Source organism: Anas platyrhynchos, chromosome 39 (assembly GCF_047663525.1).
Source record: "Anas platyrhynchos isolate ZD024472 breed Pekin duck chromosome 39, IASCAAS_PekinDuck_T2T, whole genome shotgun sequence".
NCBI classification, from domain to species: Eukaryota; Metazoa; Chordata; class Aves; order Anseriformes; family Anatidae; genus Anas; species Anas platyrhynchos.
In genome coordinates, this window is record NC_092627.1 from 1,516,580 (window position 1) to 1,536,092 (window position 19,513).

At 49.7% G+C, this 19,513-nt stretch overlaps 1 pseudogene; it reads right to left on the reverse strand.

The window, feature by feature from the left end:
- Nucleotides 1–230: 230 nt before the first annotated feature.
- LOC119714738 (olfactory receptor 14C36-like) lies at nt 231–1,167 on the reverse strand (annotated as a pseudogene).
- Nucleotides 1,168–19,513: the final 18,346 nt, after the last annotated feature.

A 19,513-nucleotide genomic window follows, 5' to 3' on the forward strand; every position in this document is an offset into this window, starting at 1 on the left:
ATTCAGAATGGTAAGAATGAGATTATTAAAAACAAAATGAAGTATTGTTAAAATACTAACAGAGAAAAATAATTTAAAAAATGTGGTGTCATTTTCCCGAATACACTTTGATTTCTCTTGGGATTCTTATTAATGACAATGTTATGATAACACTTGTAATGATAGAAATGATATGATATAATGTAAATCAAAATATTTGCATATTATTAAGAATACCTTTTCTGAAAGCATCATGGATGCTTAAGAAACATGTATGGAAACAGTTTCCTCACTGCGTTCTTGAGCTCCTGGTTCCTCATGCTGTAGATGAGGGGGTTCACTGCTGGAGGCACCACTGAGTACAGAAGTGCGATGACCAGGTCCAGGGATGGCAAGGAAATGGAGGGGGGCTTCAGGTAGGAAAATATACCAGTACTAAGAAACAAGGAGACCACAGCCAAGTGAGGGAGGCACGTGGAAAAGGCTTTGTGTCGTCCCTGCTCAGAGGGCATCCTCAGCACTGCCCTCAAGATCTGCACATACGAGAAAACAATGAAAACAAAACAACCAAATGCTAAAAAAATACTAAACAGAACTGCCCAAACTTCTCTGAGATAGGAATCTGAGCAGGAGAGCTTGAGGATCTGGGGGAATCTCACAGAAGAACTGGTCCACAGCATTGCCTTGGCAGAGGGGCAGGGAAAATGTAGTGGCCGTGAGCAGGACAGCATTGAGAAAGCCACTGCTCCAGGCAGCTGCTGCCATCTGGGCACAAGCTCTGCTGCCCAGGAGGATCCCATAGTGCAGGGGCTTGCAGATGGCAACGTAGCGGTCATAAGCCATGATAGTAAGGTTATAATACTCTGCTGATATGCAGAAGAGAAAGAAAAAGAGCTGTGCAGCACAGCCTTGATAGGAGATGGCCCTGGTGTCCCAGAGGGCATTGGCCATGGCTTTGGGCAGAGTGGTGGAGATGGATCCCACATCGAGGAGGGCGAGGTTGAGGAGGAAGAAGTACATGGGGGTGTGGAGGCGGTGGTGGCAGGCTACAGCGCTGAGGATGAGGCCGTTGCCCAGGAGGGCAGCCAGGTAGATGCCCAGGAAGAGCGTGAAGTGCAGGAGCTGCAGCTCGTGCGTGTCTGCAAACGCCAGCAGGAGGAACTCAGTGACTGAGCTGCTGTTGGGCATTTCCTGCTCCTGGGCATGGGGTCCTGCACAAGGAACAGAAAAACACTGAGTGTTTTTCAGAGTTATCTTAACAGGATTATCTTACAAAATAAAAAATAATATATATCCATTTTTCTTTTATGCCTTCATTTCTCATTTCAGAGGAGAAATCATTCCATTTTTCATTTAATCCCTACCAAATGATTCTCCACTTCCATTCAGACTTTTGGCAGGTCCCTTTTATGAGTTCTGGCTGTTGCTGCTAGAGGGTGTCACTGAGAGCACCGGACTTGCTGTGGGCAATGTGGGAGTCAGTCCTGCCCTAAGCTAGTGGTAAAGATCATATAGTGATTTTTATTTTGTCTCTTTTGTGCTAGCAGCCCCACTGTACTCAAAGTAAAACCTTGTGTGTCATCAACGTGGTGATGGTTTCAGTGCAGTGTCCTTGAGAGAGCACATCAAGTGTGTCTGTTAGTCCTAGTGTCAACTGCCCTGTGCTGGTGTCTCTTTGACCTATGGGACAATTGCACTCTTATGTTTGCCTGAAACAAACCAAGTCACTGCTGAGAGCAGAGACATTGAGGCTCAAAATGCCCAACTCCAGACCCCTAAACCAGTCCCCACACAACCCTTCCTCCAAGCACACTGAGGACTAACTCCATGGGCATCTAAACCCCCATCCCCAGCCAGCCTGGGAACAAGACTGGCAGCAACACGGCCAGCTGGAGAAGCCAGGAGTAATGCCAGCGTGCTGGTGCCAGGGGAGGCAAGGCCAGGGAAGGACAGACGGACACTCAGCAGACCCTCCTGTGTTGCAGCTCTGCCTGCAGAAGAGGTAGCTCCTGCTTATTGCAGGTGATCTGTGCTCATCTCAAGCAAGGAGAGACTCTCAAAGGCAAGGCACTGGGCATCGTAGGGTTTGTAACTCCTTAATATCAGCTAGAATAAAACATGTGAGGACCACAAGGATGATGTTGGTGCAGTCTGTGGGCTGAGGTGTGGGAAGGGACTTCATGAGGTTCATTGATGAAATATTGATCCCTCACTGCAATGCTCTATCAGTCTCAGCCTGCAGTACAAGTCTGACCACCCATTACCATGAAACTAGCGTCCACTCTAACGCAAGCACAGGCTACAGAAAAAGTCTTGCCGTTCAGGTAGCCCCTGCCTTGGTCTTCCTTTTCAAAAATCCAATCATAAATGCCATTCTCTAAAGCGTTTTCTACTCCTTTCTAGAGAAACAAAGAGACCCCTCCTGACAGATGCTACCAGTAATCAGATGTGCCAGCTGTACAAGACCCCTCTGGCAACCCCACCTGCATTGCCCTGCTGCCAGAGCCTCACGGTGTCAGGAGCCTGCAGATGTGTCCTGCCACACGCTGCCCTCTGTTGTTGCGCTCCTCAGTGCCTCCAAGCCCTCTCTCCTTCTGTCCTCTCTGTGTGCCAGCTGCGGTCAGAGCCCCCAGCCCTGCTGCGCTGTGCAGAGGAGCTGCTCCTGGGCACAGCTGTCTCTCTGCACCAGGGCCCTCTTGCCACGAGCTCTCTCTGTCCCACAAGCCCGGCCCAGCTCAGCAGCACAGTACCAGCCATAGGCACTGCAATCACCCCTCTGGGGGGTTGGCTGAGGAGCCCACGAGCCTCAGGCACTCAGAGACAATTGAAGACATCTCTCCAGAAGTGCAAGTCAGAGGCAAGTTTCCTGCAGTGTCCCCCTGAGGGCCAGCACTCACACAGCCTCCCTTGGAGCTCATTAGAGCAGAACCCTGGAGGCAGTGAGGACAAGGAGACAAAGGCAATGTGAAGGTGACACTGATATGTAGACAAACTGGATGTGTGTCACCAAGTACAAGGGCCAGGCCTTGATCCCAAGTGCTTTGGAAGGGAGATTCTTTCCTTTACAGGTTGCTCAGGGCTCTTTGTGGGGCAGTAGGAGATGGGGATGTGCATGGCCAAGTGCAGGAGAATGGTACAACCCCTGCCTGGTTCTTAGGTGAGGGCAAGGAGGCAATGAGGCCTTGGTGTTTTAATGATCATCTGTCTCCTCCGAGGTCTCAGTGACAGAGACAACAGCCATAGCGATGGACACAATGACCTGGTCCTGTTGGGACTTTCAGCCTTGTCACAGCCCTCTACCCTGTCTATACATGGTTTTCCTTGGGACTCCGAGACCTACACATCTTTCCTTTTTGGCTGCAGACCCTTATCTCTGTGGTGTCACAGCAGATCTGAGCTGAGTCTGATAACTCAGATCTTCTTGGTGGCCATGCTCCTCATAAGGCAGCTCTGTAGGAAGCTGGCCTGGTTCCTCGTGAGCAGACACCTCTGCTCATATGGCATCCCTCGTGGTGCCCAGACCCTCTCCTCCTGGCCACTACTCACTCAGGAGGGTGCCAGTCTGCCCTGATGTGTGGGGTTCTTCTTCCTCTGGCACAGGACTGGGGTCTTCTCCATGTGAAAGTCAAGAGTTTTCTGAAGTCAAAATCCTGCAGATTCTCAAGGTTCACCCACGGTGATGCTCCATTCAATCAGCTGTTAATGTCAGCAGGCAGACAGTTCAACCTTCATGTGACTGTGCTATCTCTGACCAGACATCAGCACAACAAGGGTTCCTGGGAACTTGGATAATTCAGGAATAACCAGCTAAATGGAATTGCAGCACAGCCACAGAAGAGTAGGAGATGGAAGGCTGTCAGGTTCCACATTTGCTGCACTTTTTTCTCATGCAAGCTGTCAGTTTCTCTGTAGTCATGTCCTGAATGTTATGGGGCTGTGCAGGTCAAAATTAGAAGGGCCAAAGCCCAGCTGGACCTCAATCCATCTATTATTGTCAAAGACAATAAAAAAAATATATATATATAAATACCTAAAATAAAGGAGGATTAAGGAGCATCATCATTCTTTATAGGATTTTGGGGGGAAAACCTGTTGATTAGGGATGAGGTAAAGTCTGAGGCACTTTATGCCTTCTTTGCCTCAGTCTGTAGCAGCAAGACCAGTTGTTCCCCTGGACATTTCTTACACCTCATGGCCAGTGCCAACCTTCTAGGGTGGTTTGCATTGATTTTTTTTTTCTCTCCTGCTCTTTCCTACTGCCAAAGGAAGCTCCATCAGGGTGGAAACCACTCCTGAAGTAGGCATCCCAACCAACCAGGCTCCTTGAGGCCTCTCATCCAAGCAGACACAAGTAACCTCAGCAGCATCTTCCAAGCCAGGGGCCTGCTGCTGGCCTTGCAGCTTCTTGTGGAGACACAGACAAGCCTTGTGCCTCCTGCTGCCCACTCATGGACTCAAGCAGAAGGGACAGGACAACCCATGTGGGGGCCTTCTTTCTGCCTGGGTCCTCCTGGCTCTGGAGGCAGAGGGGATCCCCCAGTCAGCATGCCAAGCAGGTGCCTTCTGCTGGCCTAGCAGGGCCACTGCCAGATGTCAGCCCAAAAGTCCAGATCCCAGGGAGAAGTCAAGGCTGACCTGCCACCTCCAGACACAAGTGACCTCAGTCCTTTTCCGTGACACGTTCCTGCTGCTGTCCTATCAAGTGCAGAGACAGAAGTGACCTCACAGTCACTGACACAGTCCCATTCCTCCTGCTGGGCCATCAGATCCTGAGGGAGAGCTGACATCTCTCTTGCCCCCTAGGTACCTGTTTTTCTCTTTCTGGTTTAGAGACTAAGCAAAGTTCTAGTGGGAGTGTGTGTTGTCCTGCTAGTGGTGTCAGATCTGTGGTTAAGGCATAGACAAGATCTACGGCTTAGGGTTTTTTTAGGTCTGCCAAGGAGTCTAGGGTTAAATAGAGCATTTTCATGTTAGTGTTAAGGGAAGGCATTAGGGTTAGCAAGAGGAAAAATAAATGATTCCTTTCAGAGTACTGCAGTAGTATTTGTGTTTAGTGATTAAAATGACTGTTTCAAGTAAGGAAAGGTCCATATGTGACTGTTTTATGTCAGTTGTACTGCAGCATCTACATGACATAAACCGTCTTACTTCTATGAAATCATAAGTTTCTGCTGGCCAAGCTCTTCTTCCCACAGAATTACAGAATCATAGAATTGTCTAGGTTGGAAGAGACCTCAAGATCATCGAGTCCAACCTCTAATCTAACACTAACAATCCTCCACTAAACCATACCACTAAGTTCAACATCTAAACGTCTTTTAAAGACCTCCAGGGATGGTGACTGCACCACTTCCCTGGGCAGCCCATTCCAATGCCTAACAACCCTCTTGGTAAAGAAGTTCTTCCTAATATCTAACCTAAAACTCCCCTGGTGCAACTTTAGCCCATTCACCCTCATCCTGTCACTGGGCACGTGGGAGAACAGACCAACCCCCACCTCGTTACAGCCTCTTTTGAGGTAGCTGTAGAGAGCAAAAAGGTCACCTCTGAGCCTCCTTTTCTCCAGGCTGAACAAGCCCAGCTCCCTCAGCCACTCCTCGTAGGACTCCAGATCTCTCAACAGCTTTGTGTTTTCTCTGGACTTGCTGGAGCACCTTGATGTCCTTCTTGTAGTGAGGGGCCCAAAACTGAACACAGTACTAGAGGTGTGGCCTCACCAGAGCCAAGTACAGGGGGACAATCACTTCCCTAGCCCTGCTAGCCACACTGCTTCCACCTGAGCACACTGCTGGCTCATATTCAGCCAACTATCAACCATCACTCCCAGGTCCTTCTCTGCCAGGCAGCTTTCCAACCACTCATCTTTCAGCCTGTAGTTCTGTTTGGTGTTGTTGCACCCCAGGTGCAGGACCCGGCACTTGGCCTTGTTGAACTTCAGTTGACTTCAGCCCATCAGTCTAGCCTATCGAGATCCTCCTGCAGAGCCTTTCTTTCCTCGAGCAGATCGACACATGCACCTTAGTGTCATCTAAGTGCAGAGGACATTATGCAAGTTCATAGCAATACTCTGCAGTGCATGGGTAGATAGATAAACAGATGTGAGTATAAGCAAAGTATATTAACCTGAATACTTCTTCCCCCACCCTGCCCCCTGGATTTATCTACAACTATTTTAAGTTCCTGTATGTTCTAATACAATGCTTGAATATGCAGTGTTTATCTAGAAGTTGTAATAATATTTTTTTATCACTAAGGGTTGTGCTGTGTCACAATAATTGAGACCTGTTATAAATATTCCATCAAATACCCGTGTATAAAAACTAGGATCCGTAAATACCACCTGTATTGCTGCTGAACAAAGTAATTGCTGATGCATAAAAAAAGAATAAAGAAGACAGTATAACAGTAAATATTTTAGGTAACTTTTACCTCAGCGTTAGCTATCTAAAATTAGGTGCAGTCTACAGGAACTATTTTTTTTTTTTTCTAAAGGCAAAGCATGGATGATCACCCTCTTAGATGCCCATTTTAGTCATTCATTCCCTTTTACCTCTCTGTAATTGCCTTCTAAAGGCACCTTCCTCCCTCCTATTGTAGTTGTTTATTATTATTATTATTATTATTATTATTATTATTATTATTATTAGCCAGGACATTGTCTTGAGTCTTCCCCAGAATCTTCTCATTCTATTTAAAAAATATTCTGGACTTTTCTTTCTTGTTTGTTGTTTCCTCCTCCCTTCAGTGGTCTTGCCTTGTTGCCAGAAGGAAGAGGAATATTAGTGAGAAATGGGTGAATCTCAGAAGTTTGGTTCCTTATCTGATGAGTCTTAAATTATGAACTTTTGCATTTCCAAAATTGGCCTAAAAAGTTTATGAGAACAGAAGACTCATGAGAAAAGACTGCTTTGCATGATTTTGAGTGATTTCCCCTTTTCATTTGGCCAAGCATATGATTTGAATAGAGGACTTTGGCATTCTCAGTCATAGTAGTTGCCAGAAACCGGAAGCATAAAGGCATACAAAACTTAAGCAAAATGAAAATAAATTAGCCAAGGATTTTGAAGCTAAAAATAACTTGGTTTGCGAAATTCAAGTTTTAAGAAAAGGTTCAGGGTCAGGAGCTGGAAAATATCTAATTTGATCTGGCCTAAATTTATCCAGCTGATGCACTTAGTCACATGGTCTGAACTTTTGGGTAGACCTGTGCGGTGTCAAGAGTTGGACTTGATGATCCTTAAGGGTCCCTTCCAACTCAGAATATTCTATGATTCTATGATTCTATGATCTGTGAAGTTACTGAGGGTGCACTTGATCCCCTCATCCAGATCATCGATAAAGATATTAAAGAGGACTGACCCTAGCACTGAGTACTAGTGCTAAAGCCAAAACACAGCTTCATACCAGCTACTAGGAGGAAAATTAACTCGATCCTATCCAACTCCAGGACACCCACAGACTAAGGGCATGATATCTCTATGTGTATATCAACTGAGAAAAGGTCGTAGTGATTAATTGGAGAGTACTGAAGTTGGGCACGATGCAGATGGTATGGAATATGGAGTGGATATTGTCCATGTGTTTTCTGGGATACACTTAATTTCTTTCCTATTAGATGATACAGTGCTGTGTTTTGTATATAGAATGAAGTTCCAAAGAAACAGCATGCATGAGAAGGAAGAACAGAAAAAGTGGAATCTGGGGGCCTTCTATCCCCCACCCTTCACTGATTCTGTACTGTAATTCCATTCAACTAGTTACTGCTGTATTATCCAAACTGTCCTGCAAACTCCTGCTACTGTTACCGTGTAAGAAATAGCATAATCACGGTGAGCCACCTGCCTGCAGACATTAACAGCTGACAGAATGGAGCATCACTGTGGGGCAACTTTGAGGAACCGTGGGATTTTGCCTATGCAAACCTCCTGACATTTACAAGGAGAAGAGCCCAATCCTTCACCAGAAGAAGAGGAACCCCACACATCAGGGCAGACTGGGACCCTGCTAAGTGAGCAGTGCCCAGGAGGAGGAGGGCCTGGGCACCACGAGGGATGCCATACGAGCAGTGGTGCCTCCTCACCAGGAGCCAGGCCAGCTTCCTACAGAGCTGCCTTACGAGGAGCAGGAACACCAAGAAGATCCTAGTTATCAGACTCAGCTCAGATCCCATGTGACACTACCAACAGAAGGGTATGCATCCAGCAGTGGAAGACTTGGAAGTCCAGGAGTCCCTCAGACAGCCTGGTGTGGAGAAAACTAATGGCTGTGGCAAGTCTCAAAGTCCCAACAGGACCCAGGTCTTTGTGTCCATGGCTATGGCTGTTGCATCTGTCACTGACGCCCATGAGGAGACAGCTTATCATTAAAGCACCAGGGCCTCATTGCCTCCTCGCCCCCAACCATGAAGCAGGCAGGGGTCGTACCATTCTCCTGCACTTGGCCATGCACATCCCCATCTCCTACTGCCCCACAAAGAGCCCTGAGCACTGTGGGAAGGGGAAGGATCTCCCTTCCCAGGGGATGGAGGTCAAGGCCTGGCCCTTGTGCTTGGAAGCACACATCCAGTTTGTCTACACCTCAGTGTCACCTTCACATTGCCTTTGTCTCCTTGTCCTCACTGCCTCCAGTGTTCAGCTCTAACGAGCTCCAAGGGAGGCTGTGTCAGTGCTGGCCCTCAGGGGGACACTGCAGGAAACTTGCCTCTGACTTGCACTTCTGGAGAGATGTCTTCAATTCTCTCTGAGTGCCTGAGGTTCGTGGGCTCCTCAGCCAACCCCCCAGAGGGGTGATTGCAGTGCCTATGGCTGGTGCTGTGCTGCTGAGCTGGGCCAGGCTCCTGGGACAGATAAAACTCATTTGAAAAGGGATCCTGGAGCAGAGAGACAGCTGTGCCCAGGAGCAGCTCCTCTGCACAGTGCAGCAGGGCTGGGGGCTCTGACCGCAGCTGGCACACAGAGAGGAGAGAAGGAGAGAGGGCTTGGAGGCACTGAGGAGCGCAACAACAGAGGGCAGCGTGTGACAGGACACATCTGCAGGCTCCTGACACCGTGAGGCTATGGCAGCAGGCACTGCAGGTGGGGTTGCCAGAGGGGTCTTCTACAGCTCGCACATCTGATAGCTGATAGCATCAGTCAGGATGGGTCTTATTCTACCTGTAATGTGGCATAAAAGATGTTTTAGGGAATGGTATTTTTGAGGGAGCATTTTAACAGGAAGAACGAGGCTTCGTTTATCTGAAATGGAAGACTTTCTTGGAATTTCGTGCTTTTACATTCTTGGTGTGGAGGGGAGGCAGGGTTCATGACAATGTATTTTCTGGATTGTACAGGAGACTGAGACTCCAAGAGTATTGCAGGGAGAGATCAATATGGCAGCAATTAACGTGATCAAATCCCTTCAGGCTCCTCAGCCTAAAGACTGAAACAACAATGATTGTTGTCTCCTCAGGGCTTATCAGGTCTTCAGGAGCTGAAACCTCCGTGATGCCCTGTACTCAGGAAGCACACAGTTTGTGGGATGGGGTTTGTAAGCAAGGACATGGAAGATAGGTGGGGACAGAGATCCTGTTTCCAGCAGGGACATAGGAAGGCAGTAGAGATATGGGCAGGGCAGGCGGTGAGAGGGAGCTGCTGCCAGAAATGCTGTGCGAGGGAGGGCTCAGGCACCTCCCTGCCATCCCCTGCAGGGCAGGAGCCTTCCCTGGGACACCCCCTGCTCTCCTCTCCCACCAGCACAGCCTCTGCCCTCAAGCGCCCGCTGTCCCCAGCAAGAGCTGCCTCCTCTGCAGGCAGAGCTGCAGCACAGGAGGGTCTGCTGAGTGTCCGTCTGTCCCTCCCTGGCCTTGCCTCCCCTGGCAGCAACATGCTGGCATTCCTGCTGGCTTCTCCAGCTGGCCGTGCTGCTGCTGGTCTTGTTCCCAGGCTGGCTGGGGATGAGGGTTTCACATGTCCATGGGGTGAGCCCTCGTTGTGCTTGGGGGAAGGGGAGTATGGGGACAAGGTGAGTGGTATGGAGATGAGCACTTTGAGCCTGGATTCCTCTGCTCTCAACAGTGTCTTTGTTCTTTTCAATCAAACATGTGAGTAGAACTTTCCTACAGCTTTCATGGGGCAGCTGAGACCGTACTTGATGGACAGACTGTCTGTCGTCCCCGAAAAACCATGTGCACTAAAGTGACAGTCCCTTTTTCTCTGATAAAGATCTACAAGGATTCCCTTTGAGTCCAGCAGAAATAACCAGGATCTGTGGCTCAGAAACACTCCTCAGAAGCATTGGGACAGCTGAAACAAAAAATTCAAAAAACAAAAATTTAAAATAAAATTAAAAAAAAGCCTCCACACCTCTGCTTTGCAGTTTGGTGAACTGGGAGCAACACTGGGGTAAACCTCTTTGAGATCAGGGGGGAAGTGAAACTGACATTTCCCCATGTTCCTCTTCACATCTTTCTGTAGGACAGGACTGACTCCTGCACTGCTCACAGCAGAGCCCCCTGTTCCAAGAGACACCGTCAGGCAGAATGAATCAGAATGCATGAAAGGGATCTGCCAAATGTCTGTCAGAAAGTGCACAATATAGGCAATGATTTTAAATGGGAAATTGAATTCATTTTCCTCTGATACATTTCTTGTAATTTCTTATTCTCATCCTCTTCTTTGTTCAGGATCACATCCCCAGAAAAGCAGATGTCCAACAGAAGCACCATCACTGAGATCCTCCTGCTGGCATTCGCAGACACACGCGAGCTGCAGCTCCTGCACTTCGCGCTCTTCCTGTGCATCTACCTGGCTGCCCTCCTGGGCAACAGCCTCATCCTCAGCGCCGTAGCCTGCCACCACCGCCTCCACACCCCCATGTACTTCTTCCTCCTCAACCTCGCCCTCCTCGATGTGGGATCCATCTCCACCACTCTGCCCAAGGCCATGGCCAATGTCCTCTGGGACACCAGGGCTATCTCCTACCAAGGATGTACTGCACAGGTCTTCTTCTTTCTTTTTGGCAGCAGGAGGCACAAGGCTTGGCTGTGTGTAGCCAAGAAGCTGCAAGGCCAGCAGCAGGCCCATGGCTTGGAAGTTGCTGCTGAGGTGACTTGTGTCTGCTTGGCTGAGAGGCCGCAAGGAGCCTGCTGGGTTGGGATGCCTACTTCAGGAGGGGTTTCCACCCTAATGGAGATTTCTATGGTAATAGGAAAGAGCAGGAAAGAAAAAACTGCTACAAAGTGTTCCATGGAAGGCTGGCACTGGTCACAAGGAGGAAGAAATGTCCCTCAAAGGGTCATGCTGTGGTGCCAGAGGTCACCCTCTGATCAGACCCTGGCTTTGTGTTTCAAGGAACAGCTGGTGAGGGCTGATGAGACATCAGTGAAAGCAAGGCATGAGAGCAAGATGGTGAACAGAGATGAGTGCCTGAAACCTTCAAGAAAATAGGGCAATGTGTGGGAAAGCATTGGAAAGCCTGCAGAGGAGAAGGCAGAGTGTGCTAATAAAAAGGGAGGGCCCCAACATGTGTGAACTTTTTGTCCCCTTGGCTCGAGCTTAGGAGGAGAGATGTTATATTCATTGTGATGGGGCCTCATCGATTCCTTGCAACCCTGTGCAGCAGCTCAGAGGTGACATTCCACTGTTCTTCTCATTACATCACACAGACCACCCCATCCCACAGACCCCAGCACGAGCCTTGAGGCAGACATGGGGGTGCAGGATCTCCCCTTCCAGTGGCTGGGGTCAGGCCTTGGCTCTTTTGTTTCACCAAAACCAACCAAGATTTTTCTCAGCACAGTGCTTTGCCTGTCTGTAATCAAGGACTCCAATTACCTGCCCTAACAAGTCTCTGGGGAGGCTTTGTTAGTAACAGCTCTCAGTGGGGCCCATTAATACTCCAAGTCACTTCAGCTTTTCCTCCTGACTTTACTTGCTCAAGCGGTTGCATCATTCTCCTCTCAGTACCTGAACTTCATCGACTGAGCACCAAAATACACCATGGAACTCATTAAAATGCAGAAACTCCTAACATCTCTTCCATAGTTTTCTTCAAGTCTTCATTCCTTGTACAGCTAATTGCAGAGCTTGCAAGGTGTAATTTAGGATGAGAATTTCAAAAACAAGTAATGAAAATGTTTTTTGTTTTTAAAGGCTGAATTTTGCTGCATTTCAGTTTTGAGCATCATTCTCCTATTGCTATTGATCCAGGGTGACATCTTTGGTGACCTTGAAATGGAGGAAAAGCAGAGTCTGGAGGTCTGACACCTCCACTGCCAGCAGTGGCCTTTGTCCCTGTAACTGCAGCCCAGCCTAGCATGTGAAAACCTTTCTAAGTCAAAGTTTCCTAAACTTTTTTTTTAATAAAATGAAATGAAATGAAATAAAATAAATAAAATAAAATAAAATAAAATAAAATAAAATAAAATAAAATAAAATAAAATAAAATAAAATAAAATAAAGTAAAATAAATAAAAATAATAAAAAATATAAAATAAATTTGAAATAAAATAAATTCAAAATAACCATTTATACCTGAGAAATACAGCCTGAATCTTTCTAGACAACTGGACATCCATGGTCTCCCTTGGGTCTTCTATGGGAAACTCAGGATGAATAGTAAAAAAAGTTTATCTTCGAGTGGCTGTAGCTGCACCCATGAGCTTGGCCTCATTGTGGAAATTTCCCCTTCTAGACACGGAAACCTAAATTGAATAAAGTGAAAAGACCTGCCCAGTCAGTAGAGTAGGGCAAAGTCTTTCTTACTGTGCTATAGATGCAGAAGGCAAAAAGAATTGCAATGTGCCTGACACTACTCTGGGACGTGTAACCCAGGTCAGGCAACTTTACCTTAGTGCTGACAAGTCCATCACTAAACCATGCTGCCAAGCTCTACATCTACACCTTGGCTCTCCTGTCGACGACCCAGCTTAAGGATGGCAATCAGGGAGTCTCGGTTAGCACAACGCTGCCTCAGGTTCTCCACCATGTTAGCCATTGGCACCTGCTGTTCTTCAACCCTCAGCAAACCCCCAACAGAAGGATTCTGTGGAAGGCCAAGCAAGGTAGACAACTGGTTCATGTCCTTTGTCTCCAAGGCAGCTCTGCCAAAACCCTACTGGTGGTGCCCTGTTGGGACTCTGAATTCTCTCTCCTGAAGCAGTCTATGCCGAGGACACACGTAGCCTCTGGGCCAGTCCCAATGGGGTGCTTTGGCCATTCTTTCCCAGTTAGTCTCACTTCAGCCTCCAGTACAGTTAACTGTTGGGATCGCCCTGTCACTCCAGAAGTACAGGTGGGTTCTGACTCTTTCTAGCTTGATGGCATTAGGGTACTCTGTGCAGAGGTGTGCAGTAGAGCCTGATACATTTGTGGGTCTTATGTGCCAGGCCATTAAATATACCCAGTCCAGTAAACCCAATTGTCCCTTTCGTCCCCGCCTCCCCCTAGCTGGAAGCAGGACCCCTCTAGTCCTGCTTATAGTATTCTTTATGGTGTCTGGTAGACGAACCACTGGAAACACATCCCACCACAGCACAGTCATCCCACAGTACAGGGGACAGGGCGATGCCAGCCAAGGGATGCATTACAGTGCAGGAGTTGTGGCAAAAGTCATCCTGAAATACTCAAGAACAGGACACCTCAAATGGCTGAAGCAGAACCCATCGGCATATCCCTGTTTGGGAATCATCTCCTTCTCTGGGATATGAAAGCAAAAAATGTGAAATGCCCCGTCAGGTCAATACACACAGTAAGATAAACTCACAGGTATTGTGCTGGACTGCCAGAAGGCAATAAGCATTGCGTTTTGCCTCAGACTAATCAAGGAGACCTAATGCAGTTCATCCCTGAGATAAAGCAAACACTCTAAGAATTGCGAGGGGTGTTAAGTAGTGGCCTAACATGAAGAAAGATGTACATCACTAGTGAAGGAACGGTCTTTTTCTGCCATCACCCATCTGGTTACACAAGCATGACAACACCTAAAGGTCATATATCCCATGACTCTGTCAACCCACGGGGCAGGGGAAGGGAGATGACAGTGAAGGAAGGTATTTGGGTGTGGATGGTGGGACCCAGCAGAGACAAGGAGTCAAGGCAGTGAGGGGGGGGAGGCCAGCAGAAGCAGCCCAAGGGGTGGTGCTGCTTGTGAGGACATGTTTGTGGCAGCAGCGGGAGTGGGCAGCAGCTGTGCACAGGCGAGGGGAGGCCAGGAAGCGCATGCCAAGATCGCTCCTGCCAGCAGAGCCAAGGCCGGGGCTGAGGCCAAGGGCAGAGGCAGGCCCAGGGCAGGGGGCTGCAAGGGCCATGCTGAGCTCCCTGCCCCTGCAGCAGCCACCCTGGCCCTCAGCAGATGTGCTGGCTGGCATGCACGGGGAGGTGCTGGCGTGCATCAGATAGCAGCAAGGAGGGCCCTGGAGAGGGCCGGGGCCAGGCAGGTGGCAGAGCCCCATGCAAGTGCTGTCTTGGGGTCCCCTCTGCTGCAGCACGTGCACACAGTGTGGCAGGAGGAGGGCAGGCAGGCCTCATGGCCCCGGGGCACAGCCTGGCCCTGGGCTCTTCCTGACATCCCTGCAGCTCTTTGCAGGCTACGGTGAGGTGCCCCTCAGACTTCACTCCTGTGCTCCCAGGGCACATGGCTGCCTCCTGCCCAGCTCACTGCCCACCATGAACGTCCAACAGGGCTGCTTCCCAAGCTGGGCCTTGCCCAGGGTCAGTGCAATTCAGGGGCAGAAAATGACCCTTGTCCCGGTGACTTTTCATGGCCTTCCTCTCAATACATGCTCTTCTCATCCTTGATCTCTTTTACTGAATACAAAGGCCCAGGGGAGCTTTTTGGTACAGACTAAGACAGAAAACACATGGAGTCACTCAACTCCATCTTTATTTGTTCCTATGAAGTGCCTATGAGACATGGACTTGTTTTCAGGTATTTTCTTCTGACAATCTCAGCAGTGCCCTGTGACAGAACAAGACATGGGAATACATGACATTCCCCACAGGAAAACACTTTTACTCTGAGCAATACCAAGCACTGGATCATGTTTCTCCGAAGTGGGCAAATCCCCATCACTGGAGATACCAAAGCCCAACTGGAAATGGGCCTGGGCTGCCTGATGTAGGTGTCTGTGCCTGGCTAGTGGAGGTGGCTAGATGGGCTTTGGAGGTCCCCTCCAGTCTCAGTGAATCTGTCACTTTGTAATGCCTGGCAGTGTTTCTGAGAATGTCTTTGCTGTATCTCCAAACCAACTGGACACTGGATGCTCATGGGGCAGAGGATCTTTTGGGGATGAACTCATCCATGATGTAACCCTGAGGACAATGTGGAGCAGAGATTACAAATGTCAGCAATACCTCAACCCACCACAGTCTTCCCTCCCCTTGCCTCCACTCTCCTGCCCCTTCTTTCCTTCAGGATGAGAGTCAGAAGGGAGCTCTGGAGGTTTCCAGTGAAAAGATCTGCTGTGAGCAGGGAGAATTTTCACATCAGATCAGGCTGCTTCCTCAGTGCTTCCTCCACCTCACTGGAGCCGTACTCCTAGGGGTGTTAGCTGGAAGGCCAGTTCTGACTCAGTGGTGCCACAAGACAGCAGTGTGGAAGAGAAGTATGACCAGCACCAAAATGGCCATGTCCTGTGTAGGTAGTTAGGGTCTGGCGGCCAGATGTCGTGCTGTACGGGAAGGTGGAGCCCGTCCCTTGATGGACAGTAGTGCGTGGTCTGTGATGTTAGCAAGCAGAAGTGACGTTGTGGGCCTCGGCTATATAACCCCATGTGACTTGACAATAAACGCCATTTGCCATCCACCACATTGGTGTCTGTGAGCCGATGGACCGAGTGGCCTGGGGTTGGTCGCCGTGCCGTTCCTGAACCAAGTTGCCACTGCCCCCTGAAGGCAACAAGTGGTGCCGAAACCCGGGAAAACTCCTGGATTCAGGTGAACGGCAGGGGGAGCAGCGGGACCAGCCTGGCGGGGAGGACGCTCCCGGACCAATAAGGAAGATGGAAACCCTTGCGAAGGTTGTATCAAAGTTGTGGAAGCTATGGGGTGGCTCGGCTGAGGAAGCCAGGGGTGCCGGTGGGGAACCAGAGCCTGAGGAAATCTGGGAGAGACCACGGCCATGTGCACCCCAATACGGTGCTGAACTAGAAGACGAAGAATCGGGTGAAGAAGCCTCCGGCGGGAACGGGGATGAAGCGTTAGGTTTTACTAACAAGTGGAAATGCGAAAAAGAGAACGGTTGCGGGGAAGACCAGGGAGGAGGTAGAAGCGTGAGAGAGGGACAGAGAGCCAATCGGAACGGCCATCTGAAAACACGCTCCTGTGGTGCAAACGCCTCGCTGAGAAGGCGGCGGGGCGAGCCACGAGGCAGAGAGCGGCCCGCCCGCAGGGGTGGGGGGCGGGGCCGGAACTCGATGGGAGGGTACCGGAACTCGGAGGTGAGCAGTCAGTCAAGCTCTGACTCCGGATCAGATACCGATTCAAATTCGGAGGAGGAAATGGGGACAGATAGCAAAAATATCCCCATCAGAAATAAAGCTGCACCGCGAGGCGGAGAAATTCCTCTCATGGATTGGAGGAAAAATAAGATTGCGTGTGCCGTCTGGGCTTTATCGGCCATGCTAGCGTTCCCGGTCTGGGTGACAGACGGGGGGCAGAGGGTTCACTCACAAACAAACCCTAAGGATGTACAAGCGATAGTTAAAGCCATTGTGGATAAAGGGCTTCATTCTGAAATGGTCTCCACCCTCATAGATGGTGTTTTCGGGGGAGACGACATGCTCCCGTTTGATATAAAACAAACTTGTAGACTGATCTTTGACGGGGGTGGGATGATCATTTTTAAACGAGAATGGGGGGACAACTGTATGAGACAACTGGCCCAAGTAACTGGGACGGATCACACACTGTATGGCTCTAGCCTGCAGCGGCTAATGGGTACGGACCCAACAGTGATCACCCCCCAGGCGCAAGTCCAGGGCCTGAGGGCCCACGAAGGTATGGCAACTCGTGCGGCCAGAGAAGCTCCAAACAGCCGATGCCCCAACTTCAGAACAAAACTAATGAAAACTGAGTTTCTGTTCACAGGAACAGATCATCGGGCACCCCTGTAATCTGTATACCCCGGCGACATGAGAAGCCAATAAGTCAGCAAGCGTCCTGTCTAAGCCTGAGAGTTCCACACTGGCAGAATCCAGACAACAGCGAAGCGGCCTCCGCGGGTGGGGGGCTGCAATGTGTTTGTGTGATCTTATCTTTGGACCTTGTATACTAAATATGCTTGTGTTGTTTGTTAAAAGTTGGTTAGAGAAAGTTAACATTATGTTGGTAGAACACCAACAACTACTTCAAGAGTGTATTTACTCAGGGTTACCAGTTACCTCTTAGTTTTCTCCTGGTTATTGTGCCTTACGTTTTTTAGTTAAGTTATGATGTCTACATCTTAAGATTGTTATATTTTAGCTAATTTGGTTGTGCATAGGGAGGGGGGAAATGTGGGTAGTTAGGGTCTGGAGGCCAGAAGATGTCGCGATGTACGGAAAGGTGGAGCCCCTCCCTTGATGGACAGTAGTGTGTGGTCTGTGATGTAAGCAAGCGGAAGTGACTCTATGGGCCTTGGCTATATTACACCATGTGACTCGACAATAAACGCCATTTGCCATCCACCACATTGGTGTCTGTGAGCCGATGGACCGAGCGGCCTGGGGTTGGCCGCCCTGAACCAAGTTGCCACTGCCCCCTGAAGGCAACATGCTGTTAAAAACTGAGGTAAAGCATGCACTAAGTACATTATCTTGTGAGAGACAGCACAGTCAGCGTAAGCCATCTGCCTGCAGATATTAACAGCTGACAGAATGAAGCTTCTGTGCAGGGGAAGCTTGAGAACGTGCATGAATTTGACGACAAAAACCTCTTGACATTTACAAGGAGGAGAAGCTACTCCTGTAGCCGAGGAAGAGGAACCCCACACATCAGGGCAGACCGGGACCCTGCCGAGTGGGCAGTGCCCAGGAGGAGGAGAGCCTGGGCACCATGAGGGATGCCATACGAGCAGTGGTGCCTGCTCAGCAGGAACCAGGCCAGCTTCCTACAGAGCTGCCTTCTGAGGAGCATGGCCACCAAGAAAATGCAAGTTGTCAGGCTTAGCTCAGATGTGGTGTGACAGCACTCAGAGAGGGTTCTACAGCCAACAGGGAAAGAGGTACAAGTCTGAAAGTCCCTAGGACAGCCTGGTGTGGAGAGGAGCAAGAGCTCTACCAAGGCTGAAAGTCCCAAGAGGATGCAGGTCTGTGTGTCCATGGATATGGCTGTTGTCTCTGCCACTGAGGCCTATGAGGGCACAGCTTATTGTTAAAGCACCAGGGCCTCATTGCCTCTTCACCTCCAACCATGTACCAGTCAGGGGTAGTACCATTCTCCTGCACTTGGCCATGCACATCCCCATCTCCTACTGCCCCACAAAGAGCCCTGAGCAATTTGGGAAGAGAAAGGATCTCCTTCCTAGGAAACATGGGTCAAGGCCTGACCCTTGTGCTTGGTGAAACACATCCACTTTTCCTACACCTCAGGGTCACCTTCACATTGCCTTTGTCTCCTTGTCCTCACTGCCTCCAGGGTTCTGCTCTAACGAGCTCCAAGGGAGGCTGTGTCAGTGCTGGCCCTCAGGGGGACACTGCAGGAAACTTGCCTCTGACATGGACTTATGGTGTGATATTCTCAATTGTCTCTGAGTGCCTGAGGTTCGTGGGTTCATCAGCAAAGCCCCCAGAGGGGTGATTGCAGTGCCTTGGGCTGGTGCTGTGCTGCTGAGCTGGGCTGGGCTCGTGGGACAGAGAGAGCTCGTGGCAAGAGGGCCGTGGTGCAGAGAGACAGCTGTGCCCAGGAGCAGCTCCTCTGCACAGCGCAGCAGGGCTGGGGGCTCTGACCGCAGCTGGCACACTGAGAAGACAGAAGGAGAGAGGGCTTGGAGGCACTGAGGAGCGCAACAACAGAGGGCAGCGTGTGGCAGGACACATCTGCAGGCTCCTGACACCGTGAGGCTCTGGCAGCAGGGCAATGCAGGTGGGGTTGCCAGAGGGGTCTTCTACAGCTGGCACACCCGATGGCTGATAGCTTCTGTCAGGATGGGTCTTACTCTTCTTGTAATTTGGACTAGGATAAACTTTAGAGTATGTCATTTATGAATGGGCATTGCAAGAGGAAGATTGAGGCTTGATTAGTGTGAAGAGAAAGGCTTTTTGGATTCTCTGCTTTAAGATTCTTGCAGTGGAGGGGAAACTGAGTGAGTCTGAGCACACAGCTTGTGCGATGGGGTCTGTTAGCATGAACAGGGAAGAGATGTGGGGACACAGAACCAGTTCCCAGCAAGGACATGGGCAGGCAGTGAGAGGCAGCTCTTGCCAGAAATGCTGTGTGAGGGAGGGCTCAGGCACCTCCCTGGGACAATCACTGTTCTTCTCTCCCACCAGCACAGGGCAGCTGAGACCAGAACAGATGGACAGACTGGCTATGCTCTTTGAAGAACACTCTGCAGTAGAGGAATAGTATCTGTGATTCTG